This window comes from Onthophagus taurus, chromosome 3 (genome assembly GCF_036711975.1).
Source record: "Onthophagus taurus isolate NC chromosome 3, IU_Otau_3.0, whole genome shotgun sequence".
Taxonomy (NCBI): Eukaryota; Metazoa; Arthropoda; class Insecta; order Coleoptera; family Scarabaeidae; genus Onthophagus; species Onthophagus taurus.
In genome coordinates, this window is record NC_091968.1 from 9,398,029 (window position 1) to 9,409,719 (window position 11,691).

Below are 11,691 nucleotides of genomic sequence, written 5' to 3' on the forward strand. Positions count from 1 at the left end.
AAATATTTTACAAATATGTATGTAAATAATCGTTGATGTATTTTGGTATAGTCATTTCTTTTTACTGAAATTTTACTTTTTTGTTTTGATGAATGTATTGTACTACTGTACTTTATTGAAATAAATGATTGATTGATATTTAATATATAGTCAGTAGATCTAAAGTGGTCCATAAAATAATTAGGTTCTGTAATAACTATTTATTAAGACATTTTAAAAAACGTAACATTTTATTAAATAAACTTAATGTAAATGTTTTTCAAACTCAATGATACATATATTAATGTCTAACACAATCACTGCACATTGCAGTAACATGTTCTAAATATAAAATTTTTTACATACAGTGCACTTATATTTCTACCATCTTTAACATCTACTATACTCTGTGTTTTGCTCTTGGGCAACAGTTTCAGGTCCCATGTTGCAGATTTCTTTTATGCGCATTCGGGTTAAATATGGCACTTGTTGAGTTGAGAACACGCCTCTTCAGATGATCTGTTACCAAATCAAAGGAAAGTTTTTCCAGAAAAACTCTTCGAAGGTTATTTGAACTAGAATTTTTTGAATTGAACACCAAAAAAGCGTTTATGGCAGCTATGTTCAATACACGAAAATTACCAATAATAGTAATTTCCTCTATGCTATCATCGTCATGCATAGTGGATATGAGCAGAACATTTTTTCCTTTTTTTAGAATGTACGACACTAATGTACAATTTTCTACAAATCCATATATACTGGTCTTACATCAATTATGAACTCACGTGGTAGTTCTCGCTTGTTCTTTTTTATGGTGCCCACTACAGTTAACGTTTTTTTCAGCAGACTTTCGCATAATGGTATTCTAGTGAACCAGTTATCTATGGTGATGTTTCTCCCACAGTCCGCTATTGGTTGTACAAGACGCTCAATAACTGCTTTTCCGCTGTTCTCGAGACAAAAGGGTCCAGAGGGTTGCTTTTCAATGTAAACCTCCATATTCATTGTATAAAAAACTTTAGTATCAACTAAAGCAAATATTTTGATGTCGTATCTCTCAGGTTTACTTGGAATATACTACCGAAAATTACATTTTCCACGAAAGCCCAGGAGCATTTCGTCGGCAGTAGTATACTCTGATGGCGTATAATTTTTCTTGCAGTTATAAATAAACAATTCGAAAACATCTCTCAAATCAATACTCTCAGATCGAGTATTTTTATAATCAAACCTCGAACGTTTTAATAAAAATCGAAATCTTTCTAACGACATCGTTAGTCTGAACATTTCTATTGATGTGCCGTTAGTTTTCAATAAATCTTCTACGTTCAAATGATTGACTTTACGCACGGCGAGCCCTAACAATGTTTTTATTTAAATTATATTGGTAGTAGTTGCTGTTTGATATTCACTAGAACACTAATGTTGATTAATGGATAAGTTAGTATATTCAACAAGAAGATTTATAATCTGATCGGTAACCATGATCAAATATCCAAAATATTTGATGAATTATGTGCTGGTTCTTTTACGCCTGCTGAGGTTGTAATTATATTTTTAGCTCGAATTTTTATCTTCTTATTAGATGGATGCTTGTTCTATTTTGTTAGCTTGTCTTTTCTGATAAAGAAGGATAACCAATTGTTAGGTGCAGGACAGTGTTGCCATACGTATGGTAATTACCGTAATACATGTACGGTGTACGGTCCAAAGCTGAATACCGTACAAAAATGTACGGTAATTTTGAAATCTGTAATTTAATTTAAGAAAATACGTACTATAGGCAGCATGGTGTGAGTTTAATGAGTGATTGTTTTGTAGATCTAACAGATGAATCGACTGATAGATCATCTGTAAAAACTGTTTGTATTATAGTAAGGTACTACAATTCCATTAATTGTACCATAGAAAGTACCTTATGGGAATTAATTCCTTTGTATGGGAATGAAGAAGCAGATAGAACGGCAAACCATTTGTACAATTTTATAATGAATAGTTTTGCTAAAACAGATATTCCCAATGATAATATCATCGGGTTTGCATCTGATGGTTGCAATTTGATGATGGGGCAACACAATTCGGTGTCATCTAGATTTAAAAAATCTTGCCCAGGCATCTTCATAATGAAATGTATTTGCCACTCATTACATTTGTGTAGCTTTGTGAAGCTTGCAAGAAATTGCCTAGAACATGTGACGATTTGGCGAGAAATATTTACAAGTTTTTTAAGTTGATATTCACAAAATCTTACATCCAAGCTAAACGAGATGGTTGTCAGTTGTTGGTTGCTAAATTATTTTTAAGGTTGTCTTCAATTCTATATAAATCTCTGTAAAGAAATAAGAAAACGATATGATTTTAACGATGATATATTACCTAATCTACACATTTTCAAACCAAACACGTGAAATAATGTCATTACAGTCAATTCTACAAAAATTAAAAAGATTAGTGGAAAAAAGTACGGAACAGTGTGTAGATGATGAGTGGCGGCTATTGGCAAACTATACATTTTATGATGATGACAAAATTCACATTAACGTAGATATCGATGTCTTTTGGATTACACTACATAATTATAGAAATGTTGGAAATGAGTATTTGTTTAGAAATTTGGTGACCTTTGTGGTAAATGTGTTGTGTTTACTATTCAAACGTTGTTTAGTAGTAATGAAAGGGTTTTTCCAGATTCATCGTGTTTCAGTATGAAATAAAAGCTTATGTTTGGCTTGAACGATGTATTTTTTCTTTATTTATTAAGTTCGGTAAGACACGTGTTTCGCCGTTGAGGCATCTACGGGCACGACTGGCATACAAAACAAAAATAGAGAGATCAGTATAACAATTTAAGTTAATTATCATAAAAAATTATAAAAAGTTTCTATAATTACCGTCATCGGACAATTGATGTACATAACGAGAGAGTGGACATATGAGAAATACCTTCCGAATGTAGAAGTGAATATTCGTTGTACGATTAAATTTAGGTTTTTGAAACAGATTGTTTTGTATTATTGACGTTAAAACTGCAAAATATTAAAGTAAACATCTCAAATTAAAGTATTGTTATCTACGTATTACCTCCAAGTCATCCACGTCTTGTATAACCTCAAAGTTATATTATGCATAGGTTAAGCCAAAAAATGTTTAGAAAAACATGAAATTTACAACAGAATTAAGTTGAAACGATGTGGAATAAAAATTAAATTTGGGTGATCAACTTAATTTTACAAAATATAAAATTATTGAACGAAAAACAAAAACTTTAACTTGAGTCACACTCTTCTTCACGACATCTTTGAGCGGACTGAGGATGCGTAGTTGAAACTGGTTGTAGGTTAAGGAAAGTTGAACGTTAGGAAAATTCGAAATGTAGTTCCCTAATTGAACCTGAATATTTGAGATAAACACAGCTATTGTAACATTTTTAGAAAAAACCTCTGGTTATTAAATTCGGAGATGTCCTTGAGTAGGTTTTCTACATTATCTTTTTTATATTTGTTTATGAAATATTCCTCATAGAGATCAAGCTTTTTAGATTTATTAATATTTTTAAGGAGTGAGATATTATTACTGCTGATTGAATGGTTGTGTGTATGTAAGTGTTTATACACGTTAGATGTTTGTTTCGTTTTATGTTCTTTTAGTCTAGATGCTAAATTCCTTCCCGTTTGTCCCACGTATTTACAATTGCATTCCTCACATTGTATCAGATATACACCGCTCTTTTACATTTCATCGAATTTATGTTTATTGTTGGTAATTATCTGGCTGATTTTTGTACCCGATAAGAACGCTGGGATGATGTTATATTTTCTAACGTTTTTGTTAAGTTTATTCATGTTGTGGCTGTAGGGTAAAGTTAAGTATTGTTTTTTGGTTTGGAAACTTGGGTAAACTAATTTTCTAATATTATTGTCATGTATATTGTTAATGATATCCTGCATAAAGGTGATGTTATAACCGTTATTAATCACTATTTTTATAATATTTTTTAGTTCTGTTTGAAAGTTATTTTTATTAAGGGGGGTGTTGTATAATCTGTTGAACAAAAAATTAAATGCAGCTTTTTTATGAGCAGTACAATTGCAAGAGTTCCTGGGTATGATACAGTCTGTAGTTGTCGGTTTTCTGTAAATGTCGAAATTGACAAAACCATCCTTATTATTTTTTATGAGGGTAAGATCCAAAAAATGTATACGGTTATTACATTCCTTTTCCATGGTAAATTCTAGATTATTGATGGTGTTGAACACGTTGAACAAAGCTTTAAGCTTAGCTGGGTTCCCCGTGTAAACTATAAAAATGTCATCAACATATCTGTTGTTTAGTAGAGTTAATAATATAAAGACAAAATCACAAAATAAATTAATTGTAACTATTATAATTATAAACTATAAATGGCTGCTTATTAACAAAAGAATGTGTGGCACAAAATGAAAATTGTATTAACTTTACATCCGATAAAGACGTTACGCAGAATGACTTGCGTCAATTTATATAAAATAGAAGATATTTCAGAGCTTGTTGATTCAGAGGAAGACTGGTTTGTTTGCACCTATATTTTTGCACAGTTCATTTATTTCGCAAAACCTTTCTTTGTCACAACAATTTTTAGTAACTACATGTACGGTATTTTTACATAAAATACGGTAATTTTCGTTTTCATGTACGGTACTACAGCGTCCTCTCTGTAGCAACACTGGTGCAGGACAATCATAAGAAGTGTTATCCTCCAATTCTGATTGAAGTTCATACTCCGACTCAAAATCTTCTTCGCGCTCCTCTACATTATCTTCCTCCCTAGAATCATCTTACTCATCTTGAACACTATTTTCATTTTCCTCCTCTTCTAATTGTTCCCAAACTCTCCTCAATTGTTGATCTTTTTCATAACTCATCTCTAACAAACTCTAATTTAGTATTATTATGTAAACGTTTTATCAAAATATAACACAATTATCAAAAAGGGGTAAATATTAAACTATAACTGACTTATTTACTTCTTTTCCTTCCTTTTTATAGCCGTTCCTCCTCGAAATTAGTTTTTAACACCGTTAAGTGTTAAACAGAGTCGATTCATACTTTTAAGACTATTCTTTTTTGCTTAAGTGTTACACAGTGTAAATCAAGAAAATTGATTGGTAATTAAGTGAAATTAACCTAACTAGACCAGCTTAACACTAACGCCGGATTCGTCATTATTCCGGTATAGTAGTGAAGAGTCGGTCTGTCAGACCGATGTTAGTTCTGAAGTGTTAAAATAATGATTGATCATTTTTTTCGTTCATAAATTAAAGTTTAAACTAGAATATTCGGTTCTGCAAACTTGGGATGAAGGCGAAAGAGCAGCTCGATATAGGCTGCCTCCACGCCTCACCGGTCCATTTACCACGGTTAACAGTTTCCGGTAAATTTGCTGACGACGCCGCCTCCAGGGATACCACGAACCGACGTTGCGACACAGATACCATCAAACTAGGCTTATTTCTAACGATCAGATCTCATCAAACGACTCATGAAATTACTATTAAATGGACTATAACAAATTTTCCAGCTGTAAATAATTTCATAAACTTAAAATAAAAGTATTTAGACAATGCTTTTTCTTCTGAAATAACGTAAAATTAAGGGATGTCGTGTTGGTTGCGATAAAGAGGATTTCATTGGCTATATATCACGACCGGATTTTTTCACCCTTTTTTTCCTTCTAATGCCCCCATTTAAATGCATCGCGCTTCGCCGTATAAATTCCGTCGGTTCATAATAAATCGCGCCCCAATAAAAGTCGTTTATCCGAAAGAATTACCGCGGAAGGCGATCCGCGCGCGGGTTAGTACGTCTCCGCCTTTAAAGGGCGGTCCAGACTTCTTTTCTCTCACAGCTTGTCGAATTAGCGAAGTCGGATCGCGTACGGTTTTTGCAAAAGGAACTTTGCCGACAACCGACGAGATGGTCGTATCTCTACGATCAATTAAAATCGCGGCGGTCGCTACAAGACCGGCGCTTATCTGATTATCAGACGGCCGAAAGCAGTTTGTCCTGTCGGCACGTAACTCGAGACAATGCGATCTGATGTCAGGTGCTCTCCCTGACCACGCGGTTCTTTTAATTTGCGAAGTTCAGGCTTATGATGTCCTCGGAATTACCAGAAAGGAAACAAATACCGTCTCGATTGTTTCAAGTTTTTTTTTTAACTTCGTTTAGAAACTCAACAGCCACAATTAATTAATGGTATGTTTATCGTGTACCCTTCGATTTCACGTATTGTGCGTTCTCGACCCTTGGAATACTGAGGCCGATGTGCTCTCTCGGCTGCTAAATTGACGATGCTGAGCAAATATAATCTGTATTTATGTTCGTATAATGGACAAATATCATTCGACATGGGTTAGTACTGTAAATGTATGTATGTGTTGATCTTGGTGTATTATCCCAAATGCTACATCATTTTTCATTAAAGAACAAGCATTATTAACGCAAATAGATTGTTGTATATGTCTTAAAAAGTAGAACTTCTAAGTCTTGTGATCTAACACTAGCACTATCACTAGAACCAATACTAGACCTGCGTCTAAAGACTCACGGCTAAACCTGAAACTTTCTAGTTATAGGTCTAGTGTTCGTTCCAGTTTTAGTTGTTACTCAGTGCTAGATTGTTGCATATTACTATTGAACTAAATGTAGAAGGGAAAGTGGGGTAATTGCGAACACTTAAGGGAAAATTGAAATAAAACATAACCTGATAAAGTTACGAATGTTACTTAGTACTGAGACTTTACTTAAACTAATCAATCTTAATTTCTCATAAACAACGCAAATAAATTTTCAATAGAAATCACATATTAACAAAAAAATAAAATTTGGTATCCGTAATTACCTCACAACATGGGGTAATTACGTAATGTGACCCATTTTATTGTCATTAGTCATTTATGATATAAATTTTATATTAAAATAAACGGTGAGAACGTAAATAACAATAATCAATCGTTGGAAAATTTCAGTCATATCCGATTACCGGCATTCTGGAATCTCAACCAGCGATTTGGTTTAAACAAGTAGAGGCACAATTCGCTATGTCAAGAGTCACGAGCGACAGAAGTAAATATAATTTAGTTATTGCTCAGATGCTTCCTGAAATACCGTCAATTATTTATGATGTGATAAATAATCCACCAGAAAGAGATTTATATTCTTTTTTGAAAGGAGTTTTGTTGGAAAGACTTCTTCTTTCAGAAGGGAAACCTCTCGATGATCCCTGTCTGCCACTCAGATGTGTGACCAACGCCCATCTGACTACTACAGGGGCATATTATCAACAGTTGGTGGTTCATCAATAGTACGGCAGAGTTTGTTACTCAAACTCTGGCAGAGAAGGTTACCACGAATTATTTCAATTGTTTTGCTTGCCTCAGGCAAGGAGGAAGTTAATGACCTTTTAGCGATTGCTGATAAAATTTGGGAATCATTATCTTCTAACCTCTCAACTCCTTTGTTAATAACCCATCAACATCGCCATTTTCAAATTCTACTATAAATAATAATTCAGAAATTCTTAAGACATTGCAAGATTTTTCTAATTCTTGTCACATTGTCATTTTCCATTTGTACATACCATACAAAGTTTTGCGATAAAGCTATCAATTGTCTAGGTTCCTGGTGCAAATTCTTTAATTCCTTCAATGAAAGAACGAAATCATCCAATCCAAATCGAAGTTCAAAAAATTGAATAGAGTTGTAATAGAAAAAAGTTCTTCAAGTAGCAATTTTGTTTTAATAACTAAACGTAATTGACTTCAACCATCAATTAATCTTATTAGTCATCGTCTTTTTGTCTACGAACTAATTTTCACAACTATTTTTTGTCAACAAACTAAATTTTCTTATTGATACAGGTGCTGACATTTCAGTTTTTCCATTTAAACTTTTCTCATCCTTAAAAAGAGATTCAACTCCATTTCTTTCAGCAGCTAATGGATAAAACATTAAACAATAAAATATTAAAACTATGTTTTGAGGAATCTGAGTGCTCATCATCAGGAAGGAGGGCTCAGATTCCTCGAAACATATAGAAAATACAAAAAATAAATAACAGCGATAAGTACAAAGAAAATAATTTGACCTCATATCCATTACTCACGATGTTAAGAAGAATGAACAACAATTACAAACGTTAAACATCGTATAATAACAAATCCTCCTTTACCATTTTCCCGTCCTCGACGTTTAGATAGCTCAAAATTTGTGATTGTCAAAAAATAATTTGAACTGATGGTCTCGCTTTGTATTTGCAGACCTTCATCATCTTCAACAGCGTCCCCACTTCATATGGTACCAGAGAAAGACTCCAATGATTGGCGACCTTGTGGTGATTATCGCCACATGAATTTAGTTACGGTGTCTGACCGATATTCATTGCCTCATATTCAAGATTTCAATCTGCACTTGCATGGATGTAAGATATTTTCAAAAATAGATTTAATACGTGCATATCACCGAATTTCAGTTCATGATGATGATATTTACAAAACGGCCATCACTACCCCTTTTGGTTTATTTGAATTTACCGGAATTTACCTTTTGGTCTTTGAAATGCTGCCTAAACTTTTCAGCGTTTCATTAACGAAGTACTAACAGGTCTCGACGATTTATTTGTATATTTAAATGACATACTCATAGCTAATAAAGATGAAGTTGAGCATTTACACCACTAAGGTCCATTACTACCATCTTTTAGTTAAATTTATCTTATTAGCCTTAGGCTCGTTACTACCATCTTCTGGTTAAGCTATCTAAGAGATTATTACCACGGTTACGGCTATTTTACGCGCTCTGATTGGCTAGTAGATGGGTTTATCTATAAGATAAATTTAACTAAAAGATGGTAGTAATGGACCTTATGCCCACTTTTACCACCTCCTGATAAATTTATCCGATAGATAAATCCAGTTCTTAGCCAATGAGACCGCTTAAAACCGCCGTAACCATGGCAACTATCCCTCTAGATAGTTTATCAAGAGGATGGTAAAAGTGGGCCTTATCCAAACTTTTCGAAAGATTAACTACCTTTGGCATAAATATCCAACGTGAAAAATGTATTTTTGGTGTACCATCGTTAGACTTCCTTGGTCATCATGTTTCATCTGATGGTATTCGACCATCAAATTCACGAATTAAAGCTGTTTCTGATTTTCCAAAACCTGTTTCATTGAAAAGTTTACAAAGGTTCTTAGGCATGATGAATTTCTATTCAAAAATTTCTCTTTCTTTCTGAAGGTCTTAAACCTATACTTTTTTCTTAATACGAAATTTTGTCATTTCACGCAACAACAAACAAATAACTGTTACCATCGATAGTTTACAACCACCATTTTTGAACAACAATTGTTGTAACGAGATCAATGATAGTTTCATTCGATCAATATGGGGAAAAAGTACCATCAACCGACTCTTATTTCACCGATAGTAATCCTACCGACAAAAACAGTTTGCACAACAGCGCATATATCTATATCCTCCCGATAAGTTCATCGGCCGGATAGTTATCAGGTAGATTTATCGGCATGTTGTATAACCGACCCTTAATCTATTTGGAACATTATAATAACACCACCACCACTCCCTTTCATGTGCTCCTTATTTTTGTTCCTGTCGATTTTTTTTCTAAATTAACTTTCATAGGACTATTGGTTATTATAACTGAGTCATTTTTTTTCTGCGAGTTTGTTTACTTTTCAGTTGTGCAAGTTTGGGAACAATATCTTCAAGTGGGTTTGAGTTATCCAACACAGCTACAGGGATTACTGGTCTTTGCTGCACATTTGATGTTGATCCTATCTGCGCATCACTGTTACGCCACTTAGCAAATTTCCAATAGGATTTTCAGGTAGTGATGTCGCATCTACGAACTGTTCATCAAATTTGGTTGTATCTATTGGCCAAATACCAGCTGCCCGAAAGCCGTTTGCGGCTTTCTCTATATTGCTGATACGATTGAAAGTTTTCGTGAAAAATTCGACCACTTTATACTGTGTAATTTTTCGGGCTATATTTAAAACCATGTACAAGTCGCACTCTCTGTTGTATGAAGTCTTGAGAGGTCCAAAAAATGTTAAGTCCAGTGGTTGCATACGATGCGATGTGTGCGGTGGAAGGGACTACAATATTATTCCATTTTGGCTTAGCATTAACAATTGGCTTAGCATAGGAGATGAAGTGATGTAACTAATCTACGAATAGGTTCTCGTTGATCCAACCCGAATCGCTAACCTATCTAGGAATATATTTTCTTGAAGCACTAAATGCACAAACAACTGTAGTTGACGTGCCTCTTTCACCACTCGTTGCCATGCCGACTTCTCTTCTTGTTTTTGGTGCTAAAATTCTTGAATTTCTTTGGACATTAGATATGCAAGTCTCGTCAACATTATAAATACAATTAGCATCAAAGTAGTGTTTTGTTTGCAAAGCTAAGTTGTTGAAGAACATCTTCACTTCTGTTTCATTAAAAGCTGTAATTCTATTGATAGAAGTGGATTCAGATTTACGTAGCGAAATATTAGGACGCTTTTTTTTGTTAAATCGTAGAACCAATCTTTTCCTGCCATTTGGGATGTTTTCTCTAATTCTCTCTCTTGGTCTCCTAATAATACAGCCTCTCTTCCAGTTTTTGGTTGCTTTATAACTTCTTTCTTGAGATGGTCATGTATATTACTTTTTGAGAATAAGTAGCAGCTGCTTTTCTTAGTTCTTAACATCCTGTATGGCTTTTGCTAAGTTTTCTAATTTGTAGCCAACCCAACCCAACTAACTAATAAAGAACGCATATGTATAGATAGCAGTTCAACTCAAAAAAAAATATATTTTTGCGTCTAATAATAAAAGTATCAACATAAATAATCAAATTAAGTAATTCTAGAAATTTTATGTTAGTCATAAAACTCTTTAAGAGACAAACTGTAAATTCGGTTCGGGTTAAGTACAAGTTTTTGCGACGAATAAAATTTTTATTTTCCATCCGGTCACCACGTCCGAATAAACTATTTACCAGCAGCGCACAGCACGGGCTGTGATTGCCACGGTGTTGTTAATCCTAAACTCGCGGGTTTTTACGTCTCTCATTTGGTTCAAAAGTAATTTTATGCAGATTGAAGTGAAAGCGACGTAAATATTTTAACGTTTTTGCCGTATCTTTTTTGTTACTTTCTCTTCGATGCCAAACCATTATTCACGGCAAGTCTAAAACGCACCGCCACTCGAAGAATCCAATATCAGCATTTTCACCCTTCAATCCGGGCGGGCCATTTTTCAGGCAAACGCGACATCTCACGGGAAAGTCAACTATCTGAAGCTGGTGCTGGCAAAATTGACTTTGATGCCGAACGTTAAGAAACAATATTTCACGCCGACCGGTGACGTTTTTTTCATTATCCCCCGTTGCGTGACTTACTTTTATTGCATTCCCTTCGAAATTTCCACCAAGCTAGGGGAAAACCTTCAAACTATGCACTTCCGAAAGGGCGTTTTTACCACCACAACATCTTCACTCCCTAGTAGTCTTCAAGGCTCGTCACGAATACTCTCTGGGGAGTGGTTTATACGTGCATGTCCCTTTATAGTAAACCATCGAGGGGATGATGTTGCGTATACATAGGATTTTACGACAATTCGAAAGTTCAAACCATGTCGCTTGTTATGCATCGCATT

General features: G+C 34.3%; 1 long non-coding RNA gene across 1 annotated transcript; it reads right to left on the reverse strand.

The window, feature by feature from the left end:
- Positions 1–216: 216 nt before the first annotated feature.
- On the reverse strand, positions 217–3,250 carry LOC139429386 (uncharacterized). The gene is made up of 4 exons (XR_011640028.1): positions 3,064–3,250; positions 2,874–3,008; positions 2,234–2,311; positions 217–2,165 (listed from the first exon to the last, which is right to left on the reverse strand). It is a non-coding gene; the product is annotated as an uncharacterized lncRNA (long non-coding RNA).
- Positions 3,251–11,691: the final 8,441 nt, after the last annotated feature.